Raw genomic sequence first — 18,801 nt, 5'->3', positions numbered from 1 at the left:
CCACTAGGTTCCTCAGTACCATTTTTGTAGATTTCACGTGTGCATTAGCATATGGTATTTCTTTTTCTCTTTGTGACTTATTTCACTCTGTATGACAGACTCTAGGTCCACCCACCTCACTAAAAATAACTCAATTTCATTCCTTTTCATGGCTGAGTGGTATTCCATTGTACATATGTGCCACATCTTTATCAATTCATTTGTCGATTGACATTTGGGTTGCTTCCATGTCCTGGTTATTGTAAATAGTGTTGTAATGAACATTGTGGTACATGTATCTTTTTCGAATTTTGGTTTTCTCAGGATATATGCCCAGTAGTGGGATTGCTGGGTCATATGGTAGTTCTATTTTTAGTTTTTTAGGAATCTCCATAGTGTTCTTCTTAGTGGTTGTATCAATTTACATTCCGACTGGCAGTGCAGAAGAGTTCTGTTTTCTCCACACCCTCTCCAGCATGTATTGTTTCTAAATTTTTTGATGATGGCCTTAGATAGATCCTAATTTTCTGAAATAAAACCCAAGGGTCCTACAGAAATTGTTGCAGTTGCCTGAGTCTGCAACCTTTTGGCCCTGTTGAGATAACTACTGCAGGTTGAGCTCATTCCGCTGTTTGGCTTCCTAGTGATAGTGTCATCAATAAGTGCTGAACATGATACATCAAGCACACTGAGCCCCAGCTTTTGTTAGTGAGTGATAAAGTGGCATATTCACATGGAAATTCTCCAAAAGCCAAGATAATGTGAGCCCTATATGCCACAACATGGATGAACCTGGAAAACATTTTAAGTGAAAATAATCGGTTAATAAAAGATTGTATGATTTCATTTACATGAAAGTCTAGAAAGTAGAAATCTATAGACAGAAAATAGATTTGTAGTTGCTTAGATGCTAAAAGAGGAAGGAAATGGGGGGTGGGGGGTTGACAGCCACAAGCTGCTTTTGAACTGAAGAAGAGATTCTAAACTTGTGATGGTTATACAGGCCTGTGAATATGTCAATACAAAAAACATTGAATTGTATGAATTAAAAGGGTGTATTGTACGGTAGGTAAATTATCACTTAATAAAGCAGTTCCAAAACACACAGACACACACACACACACACACACACACACACACACACACACACAAAGAATCTACCATTGTCCTATTCTTGCACCAGTCTTGGTGTCATCTTTAACTTCATTCTCTTTCATGTTCACACCAACTTTAATCCGTCACCAGATCTCTTGGGTTTTTACTTCTCAACATGTCTATCTTCTGAACCTGTACTCTTGCAGACAAAACTGAGTAGTGTTTGTGCATCTGCATGGCTTCCCAGTTCTGCTTTATTTCATCATTCTCTGAAGAGGAATCCCTGCCTCCACTGCTTTTCTCCTCCAATTGACCTATCACAGTTATGGGTGGAGTATCTTCCTCAATAACTGCTTAGCTGACATTTTAGACCCTATGTCTGTGTATTGTAATATTTACCATCTCTTAAAGCTACACACAAGGGTCTCACTTGCAGTGCTGCCTTTTCTCATCACTGTACTTACTTTTTCCCACTCTTCTCATACACTAAAGAGGCTGTTCCACTTCTGTGACCTGCATCACAAATGATGTATATTTCTATATGTCTTAGATAAGGGGTGAATGTGTACAATATTGGTCTTTCATGAGATCTGGCACATAAAAGGAAATCTCTTTAAAATTAATAAAATGAATAAGTGAAAAATTACAGATGGGACTAGGACATAATTAAGATTTTGTTCTTGAACAACCATATGACTTTATAATGTGCCTCAACTACCTCTGTTTTCTCCATTTGCACAGTTAAAGTAGAGGTCAAAGTAAATAATTGAATATGCCATGTGAAAAAAGGAGTTTGGAGAAAATTTTATTTCCCTGAACATCTGGTATTGTATAGTTTGGCTACCTTGCCTGGGCAGATCAATACATATTTGCTCCTGGATAGGCAAAGCTCTCAGAAATCCCTCAAAGCACCTGCCCTTGCCTTTTCTTCCTTCTTGCCTCCCTCTTACCCTTAAAGACAAGGGACATATCCTGTGTTGTCTGAGCTGGTCAGAAAAAAACTTAATGTTTTTAATGTGGGGAAATGAAATGTATGGCTTTGGGTTATGGGGATGGCAGGAGTGAAAGCACACTGCCTGATCAGGGCACAAAGCTTCTTCCTGCACCCCTCAGGCAGTCTTTGATTAATGTCTCCCCTGAGGAGTAAAATTATTTGGGAAATATACTTATGTGATTGGGTGCACGTGTAGACATAAAAACTTTACCTAAACAAGGTCTAGTTTTAACACTTTAGAATGATGAAGGATTCAAATGTCACAAGTAATTTTCTGTACTTGAAAGTCACTTATGTAAATAGTCCTTACTATAGATAACAGGTACTATTTATTGTGCCACACTATGTGCTAGGTACTGAGGTGGGCGTGTTCACACACATCATTTATTTCTCACAACACCTGCAAGGGAGGTATTATTATCTCCATGTTAATAATGAGAAAACTGAAGCTCAGAGATGTCAAGTAACTTTGTCATGCTCACACAGCAAGTGAGTGGCTGAGCCTTGATAAAAGAAATAAAAGAAGCCTGGTTGACATGAAAGCCCAAGCTATTAACCATTCTACTGTGAGGTATGAAAGAAAATCCATGAATTTTTGTATTTTTAGGGTTGGAGAAGATAGAGATGAAAATTAGAAATTATTTCTGGAGTGTCGCATATGATCATTTTGTCAGCAAATAAAGACATTTGCCTCTTTTTTTCTGGTATGGATTTATTTTATTCATTTTTGTTGCCTTATTTATTGCACTTAGCTTGGTCAAACTGTGCAGTGTGGAGTAGAAGTGTTTACAGTGGACATCTTTCTCATGTTCTGACTCTTATGCAAAAAACATTCAGTCTTTCATCATTACATATGATGCTAGTTGTAGGTTTTTCATAGATGCCCTGAGGAAGTTTCTTTCTATTCAGTTTTCTGAATGTTTTAAAGATCAGGAATTTAGTATTTGGGTAATGCTGGCCTTTTTAGAATCTATATCCTACAATTCCTACTCCTGCAAGAATTTTGTAGAATTGATATCATTTTTTTCTTAAATGTTGCATAACATTTACCAGTGAAGTCACCTGGGCCAGGAGTTTTCTATCTGAGAAGGTTCTTAACTATAAATTCAATTTCTTGGTGGTTTGTGTCTTTTGAGAAATTTGTACATTCATTTGTGTTGTCAGATTTCGGGGGATAAATTGTTCCTAATATTCCCATATATTCTAATTAAAATATGCATAAGACCTGAAATATTTTTATCCCTCACTCTGGATAGTGTTAGTTTGTGTCCTTCCTCTTTTTTATGTCTTCTAATTTGTCTTTCCTCTTTTTGTGTTAGCATGGCCAGAGATTTTTCAACTTTCTTGGTTTTCCTACGTATTCATTTCATTGATTTTCTCTATTGTTTTGTTTTCTGTTTTATTAATTTCTACTTTTATTTTCCATATTTCTATTCTCCTTTATTTTTAATTTGCTTTATTTTTCTAGTTTATTTAGGTGGAAACTATAGTCATTCATTTGAGACCTTTCATTTTTTCTAATACAGGAATTTAATTGTATTAATTTCCCTCTAAGCACTGCTTTAACTGTTTCACATAAAATTTTATATATCTTGTTTCCTGTCATTCAGTTCAAAATACTTTCTAATTTTCTAAACACGAGTTATAATTTCCTAGGAAAATTTCCAGATATCATTCTGTTATTAGTTTTAATTTATTTTCCTTTCAGTCAATAACCTAGTTTGCATGATTTGAATGCTTTTAAATTTATGGAGACTTTTACGCAGGTTCCTATCTTTCCTCATACTGAATGATGAACAACTTGCAGAGCATGGCCTTTTGGGACATCTCAGAGTATAGCGAAGGGGGGGGGGACATTCACTTACAGCTGGTGCTTCTCTGTGAGATTGGCGATAAACCCAGAACTGAGATTTTTTACTACAGGAAAGAGGATAGGAAGAAAAGGGGGCCTAATTCTTAGAAATTCAGAGTGCCTTTTGTGGAGCCAATTTCTATCCCACTCATACCAAGTACTAAAAGAGTGGAAGTACTCAGTCTTCTGGCCCAGCTAGTAATAAAGAAAAGGGGTGATTATCCTCCATCAAATGGCACTGTTCTGTGATATTGGGAAAAATCACAAGACTGAGACTTTTCCTTCAGGAGACCAGGCAGGAAATAATGGGAATGTTGTCCCCAAGTGTAAAGCACACACTCCAAGGGACTGGTCTCTATCTGGCCTCATACTGAGTACTGCTGGCTTTATGTGCCCGTCAAAACAAATGAATAAATAGCAAAGCAAACCTACAAGGAACATAAAGAATCATGAAACATGATACAGTCCAAGGAAGAAAACAAACCTCTAGCAACTCATTTAAAAGAAATGGATATCTGTGAATTACCTGACAAATAATTCAGAATAGTCATCCTAAATAAACTCAGTGAATTGCAAGAGAACATGATAGACAACTAAATGAAATCGGGAAAGCAATGCATAAACAAAATGAGAATATCGACACAGAGATAGATGTGATAGAAAAAAGAACCAAACAGAAACACTGGAGCTGAAGAATACAGTAACTAAACTGAAAAACTCCTTGAGGGGTTTAAGCACAGATTTGATCAAGCAGAAGAAAGAATCAGTCAATTTGAAAATAGGTCATTGCAACTTATTCTGACAGAGAAGCAAAAACTAGAAAGAATAAAAAGAGTGAAGAAAGCCTAATGGAATAGGAGACTTCACCAGAAGATGCATCGTGGGCTGCCCAGAAGGAGTAGCACAAAAAAGGGGCAGAAAGAGTATTTCAAGAAATAATGGCTGAAAACTTCCCAAATCTGCAGGAGAAAATGGACATCGAGAATCATGGGACTGAAAGGAATATAAATATGTTAAAAGCAAAAAGATTTACACTAAGGTTTACATTACAAGCAGATTGTTAAATCTCAAAGATAAAGAGAGAATTTTGAAAGCAGAAGTAGAAACATGACTTCTCTCATACAAGGAAGCCCCCATACGATTGTCAGTGGATATTTCAGCAGAAAACCCCAGGGCTGGATGGCTTCACCAGTCAATTATACTGAACATTTAGAGAAGGATTAATATAAAAAAGAAACAAGAAAAGAAAGAAGGGCATCATAAGCAGATGATTAAAAAATGTGGGAGAAATGAAGGTACTAGTAGCTAGAAACATAAACAAGAGAAGGATTAATATCAATCCTTCTCAGACTCTTCCAAAAAATTGAAGAGGGGTAAACATTCCCAGAATTATGAGGGGAGCATTACCCGGGTACTAGAAGGATGGTTCAACACAAACAAGTTAATAAATGTCATAGAGCATATTGAGAGAATGAGGATAAAAATCATATGATAACCTTAACCTTACAAAAAAGCATTTGATATAATATACTTTCATGATAAAAACTCTCAACAAGTTAAGCATAGAAGGAATGTATCTGAGCGTAATACAGGCCATATATGACATACCCACAGCTAACATACTCAACAGTGAAGAGTTGAAAGCTTTTTCTCTGAGATCAGAAACAAGACAAGGATGCCCACGCTCAACTCTTCAGCATAGTATTAGATGTATTAGCCAGAGCAATTAGGCAAGAAAAAATAAATAAAGTGCATCCAAATCAGAAAGGAAGAAATAAAAGTATCTCTATTTGCAGGTGACATATTATATGAGAAAACCCTGAAGACTTCACCAAAAAGCTTTTACAAATAATAAACGAGTTCAGTAAAGTTATGGGACAGAAAATCAACATACAAAAATCAGTTGCATTTTTTATACAATGAACCATTCAAAAATAAATTAAGAAAACAATCCATTTACGATAGCATCAAAAATATAAAATATTTAGGGACAAATTTAACCAAGGAGATGAAAGATCTGTACACTGAAAGCTAGAAGACAATGATAAAAGAAATTGAAAAAGACACAAATAAATGGAAAGATATTCTATGTTAATGGATCAGAAAACTTAATATTGCTTACAATTTCCATACAACCCAAAGTGATCTACAGATTCACTACCACCCATATCAAAATCCCAATAGCATTTTCCACCGAAATAGAACAAACCCAAAAGTTCCTGAATAGACAAAAACTCTTGAGCATAAAGAACAAAACTGGAGGCATTATACTGCCTGATATCAAACTATATTACAAAGCTGTAATAATCAAAACAGTATGGTACTGACATAAAAAAAGAAAAATAGTCCAACTGAATAGAATAGAGAGCCCAGAAATAAATCCATACGTATATGCTCAACTAATCTTTGACTGGGACACCAAGAATATACAATGGGGAAAGGATGGCCTCTTCAATAAATGGTGCTAGGAAAATTGGATATCACATGCAGAAGAATGAAATTGGATTCTTGTCACACACCACATACAAAAATAAACTCAAAATGAATTAAAGGCTTAAACATAAACTCTAACACTCCTAGAAACTAGTAACTACTGACTTATAGTAGTTAATAGAAGAAAACATGAGAAAAAAATTCTTGACATTGGTTTGGGAAATATTTTTTTAAATATGATATCAAAACCACAAGCAGGAAAAGCAAAACATAGACAAATGAGATTGAATCACACTAAAAATTTCTGCACAGTGAAGAAAACAATCAAGAGATTGAAGAGATAACTCATGGAATGGGAAAATAATATTTGCAAATCCTAAGTCTGATAAAGGCTTAATATCCACCCAAATATATAAGGAACACCTACAACTGAACAGAAAGAAAATGAATAACCTATTTTAAAAAGGGCAAAGACTTGAATACACATTTCTCAAAAGAAAACTTAGAAATGGTCAATAGGTATATGAAAATGTGCTCCACATCACTATTCATTAGCAGAATGCAAATCAAAACTACAGTGAGATATCATTTCATCCTTATTAGAAGAGCTACCAGAAAGACAAAGGACAACAAATGTTTATGAAAATGTGAAGAAAAGGGAGCCCTTGTACACTATTGGCAGAATGAAAATTGGTCTGCCACCACGGAAAGCAGTATAAAGATTCCTCTAGAAATTGCAAGTAGAACTACCATATCAGAATCGCAGAGATTTCAGCTCTCCCTGTTCATTGCAGCATTATGCATAGTAATCAAGATATAGAAACAACTTCTGTGTTTGTTGATGGGTGAATGGATAACAGCAATGTGCTACACACACACACACACACACACACACACACACACACAAAGGAATGTTATTCAGCTCTAACAAAGAAGGAAATCATGTTATTTGTGCCAATGTTGATTAACCAGGAGGATATTATGCTAAGTGAAATAAGCCAGGCACAGAAAGACAAATACGGTAATATTTCACTTATATATGGGATCTAAAAATTTTGAATGCATGGAAGCTGAGAGCAAAGTGGTGGTTGCCAGCATCTGGTGGGTAGGGTAAATGGGCAGATATTGGTCAAAGGGTGCAAAGTTCAAGTTATGTAGGAAGAGTAAGTTCTGGAGATGTTATGTGCAGCAGGGTGACTATAGTTAATGACTAAGTTACATTCTGTATAGTACAAGTGAAATTTGCTAAGAGAGTAAGTAGAACTGAAGTGTTCTCACCACACCACAGTGGCAATTGAAGCATGACCGAAACTGGGTCTTGTTTTGTTCTTATTCTACAAGTAACCAAGACAAAGAACTTTCTGGTGTAGCTTTCAAAATGAGATGGCCCAAAATTTAGCCATAAGTCACTAGAAATAATATTTATTTGGAGGAGTACTTAAATATATAAAAATATATATGTATATAATGTAAATATAAGTACATATATATACATATTTTTAATTTTTTAAATTTTCTTTTACTTGTTACCCTTAAGCAAATTATACATGACTGGGAAACTTTGAGACGTGTAGGCTGCCCCCAGGTGGTGATTTATGGGTGCTTGCTTATTTTAACACTAGAACTACTCTCTGGTTTCGTCTCAGCTTCCCCTTCTCCCCAAGCCCCCTCCCAAACCTCGAGTTCTCCAGTCCATTCTCTGCACCTGCGTCCTTGTTCTTGTCACTGAGTTCATCAGTACCATTTTTAGATTCCGTACATGTGAGTTAGCATCCAATATTAAGTGACACAGAAAATTGTGCCTATTTCTTAGTGGTAGATGCAATGGTACAAAAGTGGCAAGTTGTCCACTTTGTATAAGGTACCTCGACCTGCCCCAGACTACTATACATTTAGAAAATTTACTGAAGTATCAGCTCCTTGAATATTTTTGAGATTTCTTTTCCACCCTACGACTTACATGTATATCTTACCAAAGTATCTAGAGTAGTTACTCGTTCCTGCTTAGCAAGTCCAATTGGCATCTTAACAATATAATGAATTGCCATGATGTTCATTGAAATAGAGAAGCAATGAAGTTCTGTGTGGGTTAGATCATGACATAGGACTTGGAATGCTGGTGTACCTGGAACTAGGACAGGGAAGGGTTATTTTGGCTCTGCCTATTAAAAGCAAATAGCTTATGATGATCTTTGCTAACAGGTATAGAGAAAAATAATGACCAGATTAATGGCTGCATACTCGGCGTCAAGGCAATGAAATGCATCTGGAAAAGAAGCTGCAGTTAAGTCATCACTTGACTAACAGTCTTTCTCCAAGACACATTTGTCTTCTTCATAGGCAAATAGGTGACTTGAATCAGGATATGGTAGAAATAACCAACTCTGCATCTTTCAAGTCTGTGATGGTGTCATCTCTCAATTTGCTGCAGGAATTTGGTAATGTTTCTAGTTGACTCTGTTGGTGTATAGAGATAATTCTAGTGGCTTATGTTAGGCCACCGGTACAATAATAGCTCATATCCCCTGTGCTATCAGAGAGCACAGAGAGTCTTCCATTTGTTGAGCATGTCTCCCTTAGTGATGAATTCTAGAGCTCCTGAAGTAACCACAGAGTGGGGTGGGAACCACTGGGCCAACTGAGACAGATCCAGCAAAATTTTGTTCACCACTTGATCTCCATCAGGCCCTTCTCTGACTGGTGGACCGTAGTAGCATTTCAAGTCTTCAGGGACTAGTGTAAATCCAGATCGACAGTCTAGTAACTCTCTAAAAGTCTGGTTTTCCTTCCCCAATGTACAATCATTTTTGTAAATGATCATAAATGTAAAGAAAGCTATAAGAAATATTTACAGTATAGTTCCCCCCCCCCCCATACCAAGATTCTTCTTCAAGGAGACCCAGGCTCCTTTTTATTCAATGGGTGTTGTTTTTGCAGCTGGCTCAAGTCTGGAAATTTTGTGAGATGCTGTGAATCCCTATTGTACTCATTGAAGTCACATTTATGTCCATCAGACCTAGAGATTGTTTGCTCATACAAATCAAGTAAGACTTGAATAGGCTGCTTACCTATTTCAGCTCTAGAGACACCGCAGCTAATTATCCAATGCCAAAGGTGGTGTCAGGTCACACGATTTTACTTGCTGCTTTGGTTCTGTTGCCCTTTACAGCCCCCACACTCACTTTATGCCTGGCATTTGTAAGTGGTGCCGCTTGGCCACAGCCACCACAGGATCTCATCATCCCCTCTGAATTCAGGGACTGAAGTTCAAAGGCTGCACTACCCATCCGAGCCTAGAGCAGATAGCAATCATAGAGCTTTTCCAGAATGCTAGGACTCTTTTCACAAATTTATGTCTTACAACCTTGATAAAGGGAGTGTCCTCTGGATTTGTACAAGGAACAGGGTTGGAGATGAGTGAGCAGCATTGTAATCTCTGTCAGCCTTGGAATACCTTCTTCTATTGTAAAGTAAGAAGGTCCTGGCAGATAAGCCTCATCATATATATACTAGCTTTGGGTCAACTAAACAAAGCAAACTGTTGCAGTTTCTTTAATAAATGGTACCGGAAAAACTGGAGAACCACATGTAGAAATATGATATTGTACTCCTGTCTTATACCACTTACCAAAATTAACTCAAAGTGCATTGAAGACTTAAATTATACAATTTCCAGAAGAGAACATAGAAAAGAAGATTCTTGACATTGGTCTTAGCAGTAGCTTCCCGGATATGACGCCAAAAGTACAAGCAACAAAAGCAAAATTAAATAAATGGGACTGCATCAAACTAAAAAGCTTCTTTACAGCAAAAGAAAGAAAAACAAGACTAAAAGGTAAGCTATGGAATGGGAGAAAATACTTGTGATTTATATATCCTAAGAGATTAATGTCTGAAATATATAAGGAGTTCACAGAACTCGTAGCAAAAACAATCTGATTAAAAATGGGCAAGGATCTGAACAGACATTTTCCAAAGAAGATACACAGATGGCCAATAAATACATAAAAATGTGCTCAACATCACTAATCAGGAGAAAGCAAATCAACACCACAATGAGATATTACTACACATCTGTTAGAATAGCTATCATCAAAAAGAGAAGAAATAACAAGTGTTGGTGAGAATGTGGAGAAGAGGGAAAACGTGTGTATAGTTGGTGGGAATGTAAATTGGTCCAGCCACTGTGGGAAGCAGAGTGGAGGTTCCTCAAAAACTTAAAACTAGAACTATCATATGATCCAGCAATTCTACTCCGGTGTATTTACCCAAAAGAAATTAAAAATACTTTAAAATAATTTGAAAAGATATATGCACCCCTATGTTTATTGCAGCATTATTTTTGACACCCAGGATATTAAAGCAACCTAAGTATCCACTGAGAGATGAATGGATAAAGAAAACACGGCATACACATACACACGCAATGGAGTATTATCCAGCCATAACAAGGAAGTCTTGCCATTTGTGACAACTTGGATGGACTTTATAGTTGAAAAAAAATGTGTTCTCTAAGTTGAATTTGTGTTATCTTGGATTAGTTTTCTGATTAGATTAGATTAAAGAGTATTAGTGATCCTGCTATCAGCAATAAAGGGGATACTGATTGTCCTTAGCATACAGTGGCAAAACAGTTTACATCAGTTATCACCTGTAGATGCTTGCAGTCAGGTGTGCATAGAACACAAGGCTTTGGATGACCAAGTAATTGCCCTCACAGAATTGTTTAGTAAAAATCAGGTGTGTAATGAATTTATAGGTGCACTGAGTATCTTGGGGACAGAAAACGCTGAGTTTAAGGCTTTAAATTCCCATCTCAAGACCAAGTAAAGAACCAGAAAGCCTCCATGACTGCTCTAAAATAAACTTATTTTTTGTTACCGCATAGTCATGTCATCTAAGGGAAAAAAACTCTAATATGTGTGTTGCTGAATTACAAGGAAAATTGGATTCACAACCTCATCCTGCCTCTAATTAAAGTTATGGGGCTGACTGGGAAGCAGTAAAATCTTGGAAATCAAGATGGGGAATATTGATAGATCCCAATACAACTACAAAAAAGGAATCCCTAAGTTCTCCCAACCTTTCTCTACCAGCAGAAGTGTTTTTATTTACTCAATCTGCAGGGATTTGTTGCTGTTTATCTGAAGAAATTGTAATGACCTCTTCTAAGCTGGTTGCCATAAAGGGAACTACATACATACCTGCCCCAACCTCTTTTACTCCTAGTCCTCATATTCTAGAAAGCCCCAGTGAGCCACAGATGAAGTGGGGAGTCATGAAATGATGCAATATACACTAAACGAATTGCAAGATTTTACATATTTATATCAATAGAAACCTGGATCGTGTGCCCAGGAATGAATCCTAAGGGTGTTGGAACAGGATGAAAGGAATATAACTTTGAATCAGACTACATTTAATGATATTATTGCCCTACATAATAATTATGTATTCAAAGTGTTAACTCTGGTGGTTGGGAGCCAGTGTAACAATTTGCTTTATTTGGTTGACTACAAACTTAGACTTGAAGCTAGCAAAATGAGACTGATCTGCCAAAACTTCCTCAGCTTACTGTAGATGAAGGTACCCAAAGGCTTAGGGAGATTACAATGTTGTAATTGTTGATGTGATTTTCCTTCCCTATTATTTTTATTCAATTATTATTTGCTTTCCTTGTTATGCAAGGGCTGTCTTTTGGCTTCATGACCAGAAGAAAAAGAATCTTAGGGAAGGAAATGTTAATTTATGGAAAGATATGCACACTGTATATATTGACAGTTTGAGAGAGGGAGAGGGAGATTATGTTGATAATACTAATTCTTTGTAACCCAGTGGGCTTCTTTTTCCTTTTCCTATTCTTTTTCCTTTTCCTATTCTTTTTCCTTTTCCTTTTCCTTCTTTCTCCTTTCATTCTCCCTGTGAGAACCCTGGTTCCTATCAAAATAAATAAATTTATTCATTTGCTTAATCCTACAATGCACACGAAATTGTTTCAGAATTACTATATTCATACTACAATATAAAAGAAAAATAATTGTTAAGGAGACAAATTTTCTTGCAGTTATTTCATTAATGAATGCTATGTAATCAAATTATTATCTTCAAAAGTTAACTGGAAACAAAAGAAAGGAGCAGTTTAAAAATAAGTTAATTAGATTAGTTCTCATTTTTCTCCTTCAGATTGGCTGTGCCATTTATTTGAAATATATTTGGGTTCATTTGTTTCTTTTTGCACTGTTTCATAGTCTTTTAACAATTTATCTTTGTCACATTAATTTTAATTTTTAAATATGTAAAAGACAAACAAGACAAATTCAAAGTCGTGGTTTCTTAGAGAAATGTCTCATTCTCTTACATGCCTTCCACCATGTGTCCACCCACCATTCATACATAACATCAGTTATCTGATTCTGGTACATGTTTGCTGCATTTCTTTTTTGAACAAATTAACATAGTTTCTTATTTTTCACTTTCTTACACAAACTGAGAACTATGCATACTCTTTGGCAGTTTGTATTTTCACTTCTGAAATCTTTCCCTTTTGGTTCATAGAGCTCTTCTCAATTTTTTCTAGTTGCATAGTACTCCATCGTGTATGTGTTTCACAGATCGTAAACCTACGTCTCCAATACTTGCACATTTGTGTATTTCCAATATTTTGCAATCACATTAATACTGTATGTGTATTCCTGTATCTTTGGTGTTGTGTCTCCAGGGTAAATCCAAACAGTGGGATTATTGTGTTAAACACATACATAGTTTTATTAGACTTTGCCAAATTCTCCGCCATAGGGGTGGAACTATTTTGCAGTTCCACATGCACCTTACTGTTTCTTGACGAGAGCCTTGGCATTTTTGCCAACCTGATGTGTGAGAAATGATATCTCACTGTGATTTTACTTTGCTAGTATCTTATTCTGGGTGAAGTTGAATACTTTTTATGTGTTTAAGGGATACATTTTCAGAGTTTATATCTTTTGCTTTTCTTTTTCAATTGAGGTTAATTTACATAGTGTAAAATCCTTCATTTTAAAGTGAACTATTCAGTGGCATTTCATACATTCACAATGTTTTACAAGCATCCGCTCTCTAGTTTCAAAATATTTTCATATTTCCCCCAAAAACACATACCATTTAGCAGTTGCTCCCCATTCTCTCTTTCTCCCCAGGCCCTGGTAACTACCAATATGCTTTCTGTGTCTATGGATTTACCTATTCGGGATCTTTTATATAAATGGAATCATACAATATACAATCTTTTTCTTCCCATTTTATTGAGATAAAACTGACATACAGCACTGTATAATTTAAGGTGTACAGCATACTGATTTGACTTACATGCATCACAAAATGATTACCACAATACCTTTAGTGAACATTCTTCATCTCATGCAGGTGAAAAAGAAAAGAAAAGGAAAAAAAAATATTTTTCTGTATACTTAGAACTCTGAAGATTTACTCTCAACAACTTTTGTATATAACATACAGCTGTGTGAACTATATTAATCATGCTGTATGTTACATCCCTAGTACTTATCTCATAAGTGCAAATCTGTACCTTTTGACTACCTTCATCCAATTACCCATCCCCCACCTTCGCCTCTGGCACCTACAAATCTAATCTTTTTTCCTATGAGTTTGTCTGTTTTTTGAAGTATAATTGACCTACAACATTATGCTAGCTTCTGGTGCACAACATAGTGCTTTGATATTTCTATACATGACAAAATGACCATGACAAGTCTAGTTATGATATGCCACCAAAGATGCTACATAGGTATTGGCTATATTCTTCATGTTGTACATTTCATTCCCATGACATTTAGTTTCATGAATCTCTCAATTCATTCCCTCCCAACCCTCTGCACTTTCCCCACTTGGTGTCCATATGTTTGTTCTCTACATCTCTGTCTCTATTTCTTCCTTGCAAACTGGTTAATCCATACCATTTTTCTATATTACGCATGTGTGTGTTAATATACGATATTTGTTTCTCTTTTTCTGACTCACTTCACTCTGTATGACAGTCTCTAGGTCGTCCATCCACGTCGCTACAAATGTCCCAATTTCGAATCTTTTTACAGCTAATATTCCATTGTATATATGTACCACGTCTTCTTTATCCACTCATCTGTTGACGGACATTTAGGTTGCTTCCATTACCTGGTTATTGTAAAAAGTGCTGCAATGAACTTTGGAGAGCATGTGTCTTTTTGAATTATGGTGTTCTCTGGGTACATGCCCAGCAGTGGGATTGCTGGGTCATATGGAAACTCTATTTTTAGTTTTGCAAGGAACCTCCATAGTGTTCTCCATAGTGGTTGTATCAATTTACATTCCCACCAACTGTGCAAGAGGGTTCCCTTTTCTCCACACCCTCTCCAGCATTTACTGTTTGTAGATTTTCTGATGATGCCCATTCTTACCAGTGTTTTGTGGTACCTCATTGTAGTTTTGACTTGCACTTCTCTAATAATTAGCGATGGTGAGCAGCCTTTCATGTGCCTCTTGGCCATCCATATGTCTGCTTTGGAGAAATGACTATTTAGGTCTTCTGCCCATTTTTTGATTGGATTGTTGTTTGTTTTTTTGTATTGAGGTGCTCCTATATTGGGTGCATATATATTTATAATTGTTATTTCCTCTTCTTGGATTAATCCCTTGATCTTTATGTAGTGTCCTTTCCTGTCTCTTATAATATTTGTTATTTTAAAGTCTATTTTTCCTGATATGAGTATCACTACTCCAGCTTTCTTTTGACTTCCATTTGCATGGAATATCTTTGTCCATCCCCTCACCTCCAGTTTGTATGTGTCCCTAAGTTTGTGGTAGGTCTCTTGTAGGCAGCATATATGTGAGTCTTGTTTTTGTATCCATTCAGCCAGTCTGTGTCTTTTGATTGGAGCATTTAGTCATTTTTCTTCAAGGTAATTATTGAAATGTGTGTTCCTATTACCATTTTCTTAATTGTTTTGTTTGTGTTTTTGTAGGTCCTTTTCTTCTTTTATGTTTCCCACTTAGAGAAGTTCCTTTAGCATTTGTTGTAAGCCTGGTTTGGTGGTGCTGAATTCTCTTAGCTGATGCTTGTCTGTAAAGCTTTTGATTTATCCATTGAATCTGAATGAGATCCTTGCTGGATAGAGTATTCTTGGTTGTAGGTTCTTGCCTTTCATTGCTTTACATATATAGTGCCACTCCCTTCTGGCTTGCACAGCTTCTGTTGAGATATCAGCTGTTAACCTTATGGGAGTCCCCTTGTGTATTATTTGCTGTTTTTGCCTTGTTGTTTTTATTTTTTTGTTTGTTGTGTTTCATTTTCTTCCCTTATATCTTTTTAATTTTTCTCTGTCTTCAATTTTTGTCAATTTGACTAGTATGTGTCTTGACAGGTTTCTCCTTGGGTTTATCCTGCCTGGGACTCTCTGCGCTTCCTGCACTTGGGTGGCTATTTCCTTTCCCATGTAAGGGAAATTTTCGACTATAATCTCTTCCAAGATTTTCTCAGGTCTTTTCTCTCTCTCTTCTCCTTCTGGGACCCCTAAAATGTGAACGTTGGTGCATTTATCATTGCCCCAGAGGTCTCTCAGGCTGTCTTCAGTTCTTTTCATTCTTTTTTCTTTATTCTTTTTCACATCAATGATTTTCACCATTCTGTCTTCCAGGACCCTTATTCGCCATTCTGCCTCAGTTAATCTGCTATTGGTTCCTTCTAGTGTAATTTTCATTTCCATTATTGTGTTGCATATCTCTGTTTGTTTGTTTTTAATTCTTCTAGGTCTTTGGTAAACTTTTCTTGCATCTCTTTGATTTTTGCATCCAGTATTTTTTCCAAGTCCTGGATCATCTTCACCATCATTATTCTGAATTCTTCTTCTGAAAGGATGCCTATGTCGACTTCATTTATTTGTTTCTCTGGTGTTTTATCTTGTCCCTTCATCTGGTCCAAAGTCCTCTGCCTTTTCATTTTCTCTATCTTTCTGTGCCTATGGTTTTCAGTTCCACAGAATGAAATACTTCTGATACTGCTTGGTACTGGTCTCTGTCCTCTTGTGGAGGAAGCGCTCTAAGAGGCTCCTGCATGCTTCCTCATGGAAGGGAATGATGTTCAGTAGGGCTGGGTGGGCAGAGCTCAGTAAAACTTTAATCCACTTGTCTGCCAATGGGTGGGGCTGTGTTCCCACCCTGTTGCTTGTTTGGCCTGAGGCTACTCTGCACTTGGGCTTAGAGGCTCTTTGCTGGGGCTAATGGGGACAGACTCTGGGAGGGCTCATGCCAATGAGCACTTTCCAGAACCCCTGCTGCCAGTGTCCCTTTTCCCATGGTTAGCCACATCTGCCCCCCAACTCTGCAGGCAACCCTCCAACAGCAGCAGGTATGTGTGGTTCAGTCTTCTATGGGGTCACTGCTCCTTCCCCCTAGGTCCTGGTGTGCACACTACATTTTAAGTGCCATCCAAAAGCAGAGTCTTTGTTTCCCTCGGTCCCATGGAGGTCCTACAATCAAATCTCATTGGCTTTCAAAGTATGATCATCTGGGGATTCCTCCTCCTGTTGCCAGACCCCCAGGTTGGGAAGCCTGATGTGGGGCTCAGAACCCTCACTTTAGTGGGTGGTCTTCTGTGGTATAACTTTTCTCCAGTTTGTGAGTGGCCAACCCAGCAGTTATGGGCTTTGATTTTATCATGATTGGACCCCTCCTACTGTCTCATTGCAGCTTGCCTTTGTCTCTGGATGTGGGGTGTGTGTTTTGGTGAGTTCCAGTGTCTTTCTGTTGATGATTGTTCAGCAGTTAGTTGTAATTCCAGTACTCTTGCAAGAGGGAGTGAGCACACTTCCTCCTACTCTGCCATCTTGAACCCAATTTATCTATTTCAAAAAATTTTTAATTATTTTAATTTATTTCTGGCTGCATTGGGTCTTCATTGCTGTATCTGGGCTGTCTCTAGTTGTGGCTAGTAGGGGCTACTTTTGTTGTAGCATGCAGGCTTCTCATTGCTGTGGCTTCTCTTGTTGTACAGCATGGAGTGTAGGTGCATGGGCTTCAGTAGTTGTGGCACACAGTCTCAGCAGTTGTGGTTCATGGGCTCTAGAGTGCAGACTCAGTAGTTGTTGCACACAGGCTTAATTGCTCCACAGCATGTTGGATCTTCCTGGACTAGGGCTTGAAACTGTGTCCCCTGCATTGGCAGGCAAATTCTTAACCACTGCTCCTCTTTCTGAGAGTTCATTATTAGTGTATAGGAAAGCAGGAGATTTCTGTATATTAATCTTGCATCCTGCAAATTTACTGAATTTACTTATTAGATCTAACAACTTTTCAGTGGAGACTTTGAGTTTTCTGTATATAGTATCATGTTATCTGCAAAGAGTGACAGTTTGACTTCTTCCCATCCAATTTGGATACCTCTTATTTCTTTTACTTTCTGATTGCTGTGGCTAGGACTTCCAATATTATATTGAATAAAAGTGGTAAGAATGGGTATACGTGCCTTACTCCTGATCTTAGAGAAAATATTTTCAGTTCTTCATCATTGAGTATGATGTTGGCTGTAGCTTTGTCATATATGGCCTTTATTATGTTGAGGTGTGTTCCCTCTCTGGACACTTTGTTGAGAGATTTTTATTATAAATCGATATTGAATTTTGTCAAAAGATCTTTCTGATTCTATTGGGATAATCATGATTTTTATTCTTCAGTTTCTTAACGCAGTGCATCACACTAATTTGCAAATGATTCATTCTTGCATCCATGGGATAAAGCCATATGGTATATGAGTATTTTAATTTTTGTAGAATTTAGCTTGGTAATATTTTGCTGAGGATTTTTGCATCTATTCTCATAAGAGATATTGGCTTGTATTTTCTTCTTTATGTTGTCTTTTGTTTTAGTATCAGAATGATGCTGACCTCACAGGATGAGTTCCGAAGCACTCCATATTCAATATTTAGGAATGGCTAGAGAAGGAGAGGCATGATTTCTTCTTTAAATGTTTCATAGAATTCACCTGTGAAGCCTTCTGGCCCTGGTCTTTTGTTAGTTGAGAGTTTTTTATTATTGAATCAATTTCATTACTGGTAATTGGTCTATTCATGTTGTGTATTTCTGTCTAATTCAGTATTGGAAAATTGTACATTTCTGGAAGTTTTCAGTTTCTTCTAGGCTGTCCATTTTATTGGTTATCATTGTTCATAGTAACCTCTTATGACCCTTTGTATTTTGTGGTATCAGTTGTAAATTCTCCTCTTTTCTTTCTCTTTTTTTTTCCTTGATTAGTATAGCTAAAGTTTTGTTTTGCTGAAAGACCTGCTTTCAGCTTCAGGTTCAGAGGATTCGTTGGCAAAATAACCAGTTCACACTTTAATAAGCAAGAAATAAGAAAATTTTTTATATTATTAGTAAGTTACAGTACGAGGACAAGCTACACACACACACACACACACACACA

This window comes from Hippopotamus amphibius, chromosome 10, assembly GCF_030028045.1.
Source record: "Hippopotamus amphibius kiboko isolate mHipAmp2 chromosome 10, mHipAmp2.hap2, whole genome shotgun sequence".
Lineage (NCBI taxonomy): Eukaryota > Metazoa > Chordata > Mammalia > Artiodactyla > Hippopotamidae > Hippopotamus > Hippopotamus amphibius.
Note: the sequence above shows the minus strand (reverse complement) of the source record.